General features: G+C 42.7%; 1 protein-coding gene across 3 annotated transcripts in view; it reads right to left on the minus strand.

The window, feature by feature from the left end:
• Window positions 1–9,727, minus strand: part of LOC126293660 (homeotic protein Sex combs reduced-like) — a 272,010-nt gene extending 262,283 nt beyond the window's left edge. For all 3 annotated transcript variants that reach the window (XM_049986955.1, XM_049986954.1, XM_049986953.1), the window contains exon 1: window positions 7,938–9,727. The gene's annotated coding sequence lies outside the window, so the exon portion shown is untranslated. The remainder of the gene's footprint in view (window positions 1–7,937) is intronic.
• Between the last annotated feature and the right edge of the window lie 1,787 nt (window positions 9,728–11,514).

Below are 11,514 nucleotides of genomic sequence, written 5' to 3' on the forward strand. Positions count from 1 at the left end.
GGTTTACAAATAAAACAGTTGCTGCGTCAATCACTTGCTTATTTTGCCGCTAATCGTTTCGACGGTTCACTTTATCATCTTCAGGTGAAGAACTGTTCATTTGCATGGTTGGTGTTGATGAAGAATAAAGACGTCTCTTCCCAGTTGCAGACCATGGACAGTATAGATTGTGTTGAGTCTTTTGCTAATATCCTACATTGCCCTTGGTCTGCGACTGTGAAAAGACGTTTACACTCTTCACCAGCACCACCCATGTAAAAGAAAAGTTCTCCACCTGAAGATGATGATGATGTGAACCACCGAAACGCGTAGTGGCAAAATAAACAAGTGACTGACGCAGAAACTGTTTTATGTATTGATCAACAGTCGAAACACTCATAATGCCGCCCCATATGGACGAAATATTCATCTGTAGAAGAATGTTGAAAAGTACGTGGACTGGTAAGATAAGGGATGAGGAAATTATCCCTAGAATTGGCGAAGAAAAGAACATATGGGAAACATAGAAGTGGAGCCAGGATTTAGAATGACGTTTTCACACTGCAGCGGAGAGAAAATCTCATTCTCTACACATTCCCCAGGCTGTGGCTAAGCCATGTCTCCGCAATATTCTTTCTTCCAGGAGTGCTCTAGCTCTGCAAGATTCGCAGTAGAGTTTCTGTGAAGTTTGGAAGGTAGGAGACGAGGTACTGGCGGAAGCAAAGCTGTGAGGACGGGACGTGAATCGTACTTGGGTAGCTCACACGGTAGATCACTTGCTCGTGAATGTCAGAGATCGAGAGTTCAAGTCTCGGTCCGGCACACAGTTTTAATCTGCCTCGAGAGAGGATGATAGGAGATGTGTCATGATATCAGGGAATAACTTCGATGGTACTTGAGGGAGCTGTAGAAGGTAAGAACTGTAGAGGAAGACAGAGATTGGAATGCATCCAGTAAATATCTGAGTACGCAAGTTGCAAGTGCTACTCTGAGATGAAGAGGTTGGCACGAGCGAAGAATTCGTGGCGTGCCGCATCGGACCCGGCTAAGACAATAAAAAAAAAAAAAAAGGCAGCACGAATGATTACATGTTTGTTTGACCCACGGTAGGGCGTCGCATAAATGCTGAAAAGCGTGAATACTCAGGGACTTAGAGATTCGTGCAAACTGCTCCACGCTAGCCCATCAAGTGTCCTAAACCATTGTTACGCAAAGAATTTAGAAATATACTACTGCTTGTTATCTATCGTTCCCCTGGGGATGGCGAAAGAAATGCACTTCGCGACGATTTGAAGGATACGGATGTAAAGCCGGCCGGAGGGGCCGAGTGGTTCTAAGCGCTACAGTCTAGAACCGCACGACGCTATGGTCGCAGGTTCGAATCCTGCCTCGGGCATGGATATGTGTGATGTCCTTAGGTTTGTTAGGTTTAAGTGGTTCTACGCTCTGGGGGACCGATGACTTCAGAAGTTAAGTCCCATAGTGCTCAGAGCCATTTGAACCATTTTTGAACGGACGTAAATATAGCATACGACGAAACAACGCAAAACAAAAGCCGCTTGGACGGAAAGGAAAATATGTATTTCAGTCCTGACAAATCCATATCCGCAATCGAAAGTTCTTTTATTTTCCAAAGAAATGAGTCATTCGTCATTCACATCCTTGTAAACAGATTTGTTCTTTGCTATAACGCCGCAGAAACGAAACATCTAAAGTCATAGTAGGGGGATGTCAGACAATATCCTCCAGCCGTGAAAGGGTGTAGCAGATGAAGTGTTTAATAACATTGCGAATATAATACGGCTCGTTTGTAACCCACAAGTCAGTTGTGGAATTACCAAAAAAATCCTATGGGTACTATGGGACTTAACATCTGAGGTCATAAGTCCCCTAGAACTTAGAACTACTTAAACCCAACTAACCTAAGGACATCACACACATCCATGCCCGAGGCAAGTTCGAACCTGAGACCGAGCGGTCGCGCGGTTCCAGACTGAAGCGCCTAGAACCGCTCGGCCACACAGGCCGGCGTGTAATTACAGCTGGAAATCAGGACGAAAATAGAAGTAACTCGAACTTCTGTCTTTGAGAGGAAATATTTTACACTTGCTTTGTTGCGTTCAGTTTAAGACATTTGCCGTTACAAAATTTCTCGCGTTTCTTTTGAATACACGGCAAATGTTTCGGAGCCTAAGCACATCATCAACCACCTGTTTTAAACACATTTCTTTTTCACTTGCATTATGTCTTCAACCTAAAGACCCTTGACGGTTGTTGTTAATTAATGTACTGCGGTTCAATTTGCATAAAACGTATAAACAAGTGGTTAGTTACAGAGTCTGAGTGTCCGGAGTGGAAAGTTATATTACACAAGCATTAAGTTCATTTAAATAATTGCAATGAAAAAGTAAGCACGTTATAAGTTCTATAGTGTGGAATAAAATGTAATTAAAAAGTAGAATAAACCGTTCTTATGAGGCCATAATTTTGAAGTTGAAACTAACGCAAATTATATGTTACGGGTTCTACGTTATTCTATTGGCGTTTATCTTAAAACAGCGAATTACACTAAGACTTTTGTAGCCCTCAAACACTGAGTTAAGAGACGCTTGGCAGCCACAAAGGAATGTTCTTGTACGCTCAGCTACGCGGCACCATTTATCACCTGTGACGTCATATGTGTATGATGAACCGTATCAAATGCGCAGTTCACACCGACGTTTATACAGAGCATGGTGCTGCAGAATTTGCACTGGCGATTGTATTGTCCATAATCCTACGGTGAGTCATGGTAGCCTCTTCGTTTTGTAACTGTAACTGTTCAGAGGTGGCATAAATTGTCGTTTAATAATGTCAGTTTAACGAAATATATCTTACAAGAGTATAGAAAAAACGGCAACGTATGTGTTATAAATCGATTACTTGCATACTCGAAGCCACGCTGCCGAGAGAATAAACTGATACCTTCACGAGAAAGACTAAGTTCGCACAGTGTTCAGAGATAGAGAACGAATGAATGAGAATCATTAATTAAAAAAAAGTTGCCACAGACAGACGGCCTAGATGAAATAATTTGTAGAGAGTTGTGCAAAATTAACGGAAATGATACAGAGCAAGGGAGGATAATTTCGCTGTCTACTTTTTTTCCTTTTCAGACAGAACACTACAAAATTTTACTGAAAGTGTATAGCCACTCGAAGAAATTAGATTAAAGGGGTACAGAACGGTGGCGTACATGAAAATGTGAGAAAAATCACTAGAAACATTCACAACATTCCGAAAAAACTTTTAACCCTTTTAATCCTGTGGCTTGTACCTGCGACCGTAATGATAATCCTACGAGAACGAATCGCTATCCACGAGGTATTCCCTTGAAATATTTAGTTTTTCTCAAGCTAGGAGGCTCACCACTCCATGGTGGTATTTACAGAAGTAACATCCTAAAGAACATGCGCGTCAAAACAGAAGTGGCGCCTTTGGAAACTGACGCGCTGAGATGAAACGGGGGTACTTTATTGTGGGCTGTGTGAACTATTTTGATGGGTCAATATTTACTTGTACTCTTGATGCGGTTGTCATGGTCTTGTCGAGAGAGAGAAAGAGAGAGAGAAATATTGTAGGAAAATATGGTAGTAGCTTAGAAACTTTTTAATCTGCAAGTGTCAGCCGAGGACAACAAAGAAGTAGTCGGGGTGAACATTCGCTGATCCGACTCTTTGCAGAGCGAATAAAAAAATTGTTGTAACTGTTTTAATAAACCATTCTGCTTTCTTTCCAGTCTGTCTGTTGCAAGAAAGTGAAACTAACTTCTGAGGACGAAGCCAAACAAATAGAAAAAAGAAATTCGTCGCTGCTGTGTTATAAAGATTTGCTTTTATGCGGAACAACCGAGAAAATAACCGCAGTTTTGAGTATGAGACATAGGTCATTCTTCGTATTAACTCTTGCGTACTACGAAAATATTCGACCTGCAGCCTCTTCTCTCGATAAAGTGGCGTTTGTGGCGACATTTTACGTGAAAATGTGTCGACAAATATCTACCTTTCAGTATGCAATGCCCGCTACAAAATTTTGATAGGTTTGCCAAACAGAGTAATTTTTGACGCTGAAAGATAATAATTCATATGCGGTGTACGCATGTACCTTAAACACTAATTTTAGAATCCATAAAAAAAGAAGACATAAGGAATAAAAAATTCTAAGGTACATACCAGGCAATAGAATAACACGAACAGTATTTAAAGTACGAGGTAATGCGGAAGAATATAATCATCTGTGTAAACAAATTAATATATTTTATACGCATGCCGAAATATTGAGTCCTAGACGGCTGACAAGAAATTGGGCTTAGTTATCAATTTCGGGTTATCCCGAGGACAAGACAATAACGACATACTTACAACATAAGTAAAGTTTTCATCACCCCGAAGACTGAACGCCAGCGCTTTACTGTTTAATATCGACTACGGGCCATATTAAGAAATCAAATAAAAACAAGAGGTGAAAGAAGCGACGAATGACTGACACATACGTAAGACTGAGGCGAAAAAATGTACAAGAAAATATATCAACACACGAATACCGGAGATTCGTGAAGCAGCTTGTATGTGATTCTTATTTTGACTGTAACAGAAGATTTCTAAAAAATAAACAAAAGCCGATTTAGACCATTGTTTAAGTAGCGACAGTTGCTTACTGTAAATTTTATAGTGCCGCTAGATCACGTAGGAGGCGACTGAAGTACTGGGATTGTGTTTGGTGACACTAATTATGAACGATTTGAGGTATGCCACGTTGCTGCGTTTTTCATGTACTTGCTGTCACGGCACGAAACATCGGCTTGTCGTTGGTGAGTGTGTTTAATTTGCACAGGAAGAAGCTGTTGCTACAGAATAAATGAGTAGAGATCATTACATCTAAGAGGAAAAGATCTTTGCTGGATTGCTCATAACATGAGTTGAACTGCCTCATTCACGTAAAGCTGACACTTTCAGCGTGAAACTCCTTATTGACCATCGCAAAATATGGAATAACGACAGTCTAGACACACCAAGGTGTCGATAGACTACGATACAAGGTAGTTTACTAATGGGGGCATTAGAAAATAGTGTGCTACCATTCTTCAGTTCCTTCCAGTAGAGCTGTTAAAAGGAAAGATCTCTTATTGTTTAACAGAAAAATCTTTACGCTCTGTGTCTGAATTTTTGTTTTCTGCTCACAGAATAATGATACCAAATTTACAACTCTGCGCTATGGCACTAACAACAACACTGATATTGTATTTCAAGGTTGTTATAAGATCTGTTTCATTGTTGTGTTATTATTGTAGTTGAATACAATTTGACAGATCAATGACGTCAACTAGCAATAAATAGTAATATTAGTAGTAATAATAATGATAAGTCGAAATTGGCATTCGAAACTGGGATAAACCCTCGCCGCTCTTGTCCAATTGCTTATGAGAAAAAATTACAAGAACAGCGGAAGAAACAAACTTCTGAACCTATTAAAATTTTCAACGGCTAGTGGTGTGGAAATAGACTGTTTACAGATGATACAGCCATGATGACAGGAGAGTTAGAAATAGCAATAAAACAAATGGGCAAAACACACAGCAGGACAAACTGGGTTGAAAATATGTTTTGTAGAAAACGGACGTAATGTCAAATATGACAGTACAGCTCAGCTGGAAACAAGATGCGGAACAATAAAACGCGTGAATAATTTTAAATATATGGACAAATGGATCACAGGCAAACAGCTGCAAGAACAATAATTGACAGCTATCTAAATCACACGAATCATTTACTGTTGAAAGTATTTTTCCATAAATACCAAAATTCATCATTGCAAGTCTGTCATAAAACGACTGAGTCTATATGCATCTGCCGCAATAAGTCAGAAAGAAACTAGAGAAAGATATTGCAATAAATATGGCAATAAAAACGGAGTCCAAAGAATGAGTCCAGTTAATGAATAAGTTTTAAAATAGAAAAAAATTAAGCAGTGCACAACGGCAGAGGTCGATGTTACTACAACATAATATGGATGACTGCAAATTAACAAAACGTACCTTTAATTCATTTGGCTTGAATACGAAAACATGTAGAGGAAATGGGAAGAAAATCTAAAGACACAGGAAGCCAAAATATCTTTTAGAACAGCAGTGGTTGCGTTCAGAACTTCAGAAAATTGAGCTACTGGTGGGAATGTGCATATGAACACCGTACTAGGTACAGTTAATTAATGCAAAACATAAGGCTTCAATGACAAAAAACCTGGCGACAGTTGTCATAAAAGCTACACTGTTATTGTGGTCTCGTGGGGGTTGACTAACGATGTAAATAAAGAGATGTTTACCAGCGTAATAAACTAGAAAGCAAAGGGATGAAGATTTTACACTACACACAGATTCCAAATTATGAAAACGTGATCTATATAAAATAAGGTCCAACAAAGAAACACCTTGTAAAGCAGAAAAAATTAGACACGATGCACAAAGGTGTGGTTCGATTTTATTTCCTACTTTTTTTTATTAATGACTCCTAATCAATGAAACGAATCTTAAGACATTCAACTTGAAGCAAAAAATACAGAATATCGAGTTACTTGAACGTCAGAAGAGACCTAGATGAAATTCGCTCAAAAGCTAAAGACAGACAAAATGGAAATATCTGTAGAACAGCTGTAATGGCGTTTAGGCCTTTCAAGAGACGATAAATAAGCCACCTGTGCCTAATGTTCAGAAAACCGTCGTTCTCAATACATCACATTAACGAAAAAGATGTGGCTTGAGCGAAGATCATAAATGACAGCTACAGTCATAAAAGTTAGACGCATATCGGGATCCATAGATGGTAGACTAATAACGAAGCAAATAAAGAACTGTATACTAGGGCAATGAATTGGCAAGAAAAAGAGAGAAAAAGCTTGAAAGTTATACAGATCCCATGCTATGAATGTAGGATCTGTATAATAAAAACCAAACAAGGCATATAAATTCTAAAATAGGAAAAAAGAAAAAATTACAAACAAAATTGGCAAAGAGTTTGATTTTATAGCCACATAAGGAGACAGAAAACTCCTCACTGATGAAAAGCAACGACAACATATTTGATTACAAGACGAAAACAAGACTAGCGAAGTACATTAACGACACAAAAGGCGTACGGGAAATGGGTAGGGAAGAGAAAAGCGCAGAAAACCGATATATCTTTAGCACGGCTGTAGTGACGTTTGTTTCAGAGGCGAAATATGAGCTACTCATGCCACACTTTAAAAGAACACCATACTGGGCGTACCACATAAACGGAAAACATGTGACTGAACGAAAAAAAAGAAAACATAACTGTCGTAACAGTTATCATAGCCCTTAGATGGTTGACTTACGAAGTAAATACAGAAAATTTTACTAACGGAATAAATTAGAAAAGGGAGAAGGGTGCTACAGTTTATATAGGTTCCAAATTATAAGAAGAAAGTGTCCAGACAAGGAATACATTCGAAAATAGAAAAAAAAAACACATACACAATGCGCTTAGATTTCGATTTGACAGCTACTCAGGAAGTATGAATTACTCGAAATTAATGAAACACATTCCATGCAAACTGAACAGAAGAATAGAGAGGTACAGGAACGTCAGAAAAAAATTTAGAGGAAATGCGCAGAGACGCTAAAGGCGCAAAAAGGCGAAATATCTTCAGAACAGCTGTAATGATGTTCGGGGTGTTTAGGAGACGGCAAATGAGCTACTGGTGCCAAATGTTCGGGTGAGAACCGTACCAGATGCTACACAATAATGAAAAACATTCGGTTTAAGCGGAAAAAAAAACTGGCAGCAGTTGTCATGACTGTTTAACATAGTCGGGGACTCAGTGGTTGACTAACGAAAAAAATTAAAAAGTAATGAGGAGGATGATATGAAAACAGACAGGTACTTTGCGGCGGTGAAACTCACCTGGGCGCAATTTTCCGCTTTTCCCGTCGCCTGGCAGAGGCGCGGAGCGTGCTGGAAGCGCTACGCAGTGGCGCACGCACGCACGCACGCACGTAGGACTGGCCTCCAGTCGCGGACAATAATTGATCGCCCGGTGGGTCGTAAATTTTCCCTCTCGCCGGTCGCTCCCCCTTCTTCTGGAGCTGGAAGCGTCCCTGGAAAACAGCTGACGGCCGAGTAGCGTGGTCACCGCCGCTCTCTTCGTTTCTTCTCGTCTTCTCGCGAACCTGCTGCCAAGTTGCTCCGACAGTTATATCTTCCGATAAACGCGACAGGTGTCTTGCGCTCCAGGGCACACTTTCTATATATATATATTTCACCGCTCTGGTCTGTTGCCTCGCGAGGAGAAATATTCCTTCCGACACAGGCAGTGTACTATTTTTTTTACCCTAAAATACGCTAATACCCCGCACAGACAAGTAGTCAAATTACGTCGAATTGTTTCACTGCTACACCTGTTTTATGACAACAAATGTCAGACAACTTTTAAACACCAGTTTAGACAAAAACGTCAGTTTTGACAGCAGCAGGTTTATCTTCGTAACTCGTGCGCTTCCGTCATTCCACACTCACTGCATACGAAACAAGCTCGTCTGTCTTTTATTTACTCGCTAAACTACTAAGTAAAAAAATGACATTTACTTCGATTCAGCACACGCGTCAATTAGATATCGAGGATACTACCTTCCAGGAGCAGCTCTGTTGGAAGACGCAAACAGTTTCGACTGCTGTTACTCCGAAATTGCTGTCTTTCGCGTGTGTTTTTTTGCAACACTGCTGCGCGACCTTCCGCGAGCTATTTTTAACGCAGTACGTAATCACTAGTTTCCTCAGATGTCAGCAGCCGTCTGACGCCTGAGAAACAGTAGCTTATACTACTTTCCACTAAAGCAGTACACAGACTTACGGCTAGACAAAATTTTATACTGCACTAATTGTGTATTAATTCCATATAATATCGACACTGGCAGAACTACGTGAATTGATTACTGAACAGCTACCTTATGACTTTATATACTGCAGTAGAGGTCTGTAGGGGAAGTTTCACACGGTAGATGAACAGGCAGATGGCGTGGAGAATCGTGCCAGTATTGTCCCGTTAATAATGTGCCAACTGTTGCTTTTGCCGCGCTACGCAGATCCCGGCGGGCGGACGCAAAACAGAGTTTCAGAGACCAAGACAACACACACACGTTGTACGGCGCTGCGTGCAATTCGAGAGCAATCAAGCCTCGATCGGAAGTCCTTCAGTCGGCTGTGCGATCCGTACATCGCTCGCATCGTCCTCCATGTCCACTTCGGGGGGGAAAAAAATTTGTCCAGCGTCAGCAGTGGAGCAGGTTTCCCGGCGTAGCGGATGAGCCGAAGTCGTCGTGTGTTTTGCGCCTGGCTACGTGTCAGAATACACTCTCCGCGTTCTCAGATCCGAGGCTGTCACCTGTTAATCGGTCCTGCAGGTAGGCTGGCCCGTCCGGAGAACTCGGGAGGAGGCTGCCAACGGCGATTTATCACTCTGGTGACGAGTTCTTAGCGACAGGAAAGTCGCCGCAGTTTCATCCCGAGACGGGAGCGGAGCTCGGCGAGTTGGCGTGGGCGATCATCGCCGCGACGTGTGTGACGATGTTGACGGGCCGTCCCGGAAGTGACAGGGCGCTACGCTGCGGCGAACGCTTGCTGTTGATCCGCTGTTCCTTGCAAGTCCCGAACGGCGGTCCGCGCCCTGTCGGTGTTTCTTCTCCGGGCCGATGGTTGGTTGTAAATCTATCGCTGGCGACCTCGTGGTAACTCGGCAATGAGCCGTCCCTCCCCCCCCCCCCCCACCCCCCCCTCCCGCCGCGCCGCCACGGGCCGCTTCCCCCACCACCGCGCTGCGCGGGTCCCCTCACCCCCCACCACCGGCCGGGCGCCGCTGCCGCCGTGGCCGGGACGGGCCCCCTACCACCGCGCCTTCCCCCACCCCACCGGCTGGCGGCGTGGTCTCTGCTCCCGCCCCCCGCCCCCCACCCCCCGGCGCGCAGCTACTTCAAATTCTTGCAACGTCCTGCGCGCTCACAGGCCGCGCTGGGCGGCGACATACGGAGGAGGTGGTGTTTGCTGCCGCTTCGCTGCCGTCCCGCGCCGCGGCGTGTTTATTAATTCTCCCCGCGCCGATCTGGTTTGCTCTGCGAGGCTATTTGTCCGCACTCCGCGCAGGTCCCGGCCGTGATTAAATATGCCTTGTGACCAGTCCCTCGCCACAGCCCTTAAATAGAATCGCAACCAGGCAGTAGCATACCACGTACAAAAATTCCAGTTTGTCCACATTACTAATAAATTAATTGACAATCCTGTCTGTTTACAACCTCGATACTACTTTTAATTACAGAATTTGTCCAATTATAGACGAGGTAGAACATTTTATCTTCTCCAAAACGAAAGTAATGTCAGTGGGAAAGAAATATAAACGGAGTGAGTACCAAATAGGAGGAACAAAGTTAGGTGGACGGTTTCAAGTACTTAGGTTGCGTATTCTCATAGGATGGCAACATAGTGAAAGAACTGAAAGCGAGGTGTAGCAAAGCTAATGCAGTTAGTGCTCAGCTACGATCTACTCTCCTCAGCAAGAAGGTACTGACTAGTACCAAGGCTAACTTCTCTGTGCACCGTTCAATCTTTCGACCAACTTTACTTTGTTGTATGGGAGCGAAAGCTGGGTGGATTCAGGTTACCTATCAGCAAGGTTGAGGTTACGGATATGAAAGTAGCTAGGGTGATTGCAGGTACTAGTAGATGGGAACAATGGCAGGAGGGTGTCCGCAATGAGGAAATCAAAGAAAAACTGGGAATGAACTCTGTAGATGTAGCAGTCAGGGCGAACAGGCTTAGATGGTGGGGTCATGTTACACTGATGGGAGAAGCAAGTTTACCCAAGAGACTCACAGGCTCAGTAGTAGAGCGTAGGAGGAGTCGGGACAGACCAAGGAGAAGGTACCTGGATTCGGTTAAGAATGATTTTGAAGTAATAGGTTTAACATCAGAAGAGGCACCAATGTTAGCACTGAATAGGGGCCCGTGGAGGAATTTTATAAGGGGGCTATGCTCCAGACTGAACGCTGAAAGGCATAATCAGTCTTGATGATGATGATGATAATTGAAAGAAAAACAGCCCTCGGTCACCATTTTTAACGAATAAACCGGGTTTCAACGCTGCTAGGAGTGTCTTCCTCAGAATTTAAATCAAAAATTGGTCTGTAACATGGTCACGGAATTATGACTAAAAACATATGATACAGAGTGTAAGTACAGAATAATCTTGAAAGACTGGCAGTACTTGTATGCCATTCATAAAATAATAAATATATTAATGACATATAAATACTGCCAGTCTTTGACGATGATTCTGTTCTTATACTCTGTATGGCTCTGAGCACTATGCGACTTAACTTCTGAGATCATCAGTCGCCTAGAACTTAGAACTAATGAAACCTAACTAACCTAAGGACTTCACACACACCCATGCCCGAGGCAGGATTCGAATCTGCGACCGTAGCGGTCGCTC

This window comes from Schistocerca gregaria, chromosome 10 (assembly GCF_023897955.1).
Source record: "Schistocerca gregaria isolate iqSchGreg1 chromosome 10, iqSchGreg1.2, whole genome shotgun sequence".
Taxonomy (NCBI): domain Eukaryota; kingdom Metazoa; phylum Arthropoda; class Insecta; order Orthoptera; family Acrididae; genus Schistocerca; species Schistocerca gregaria.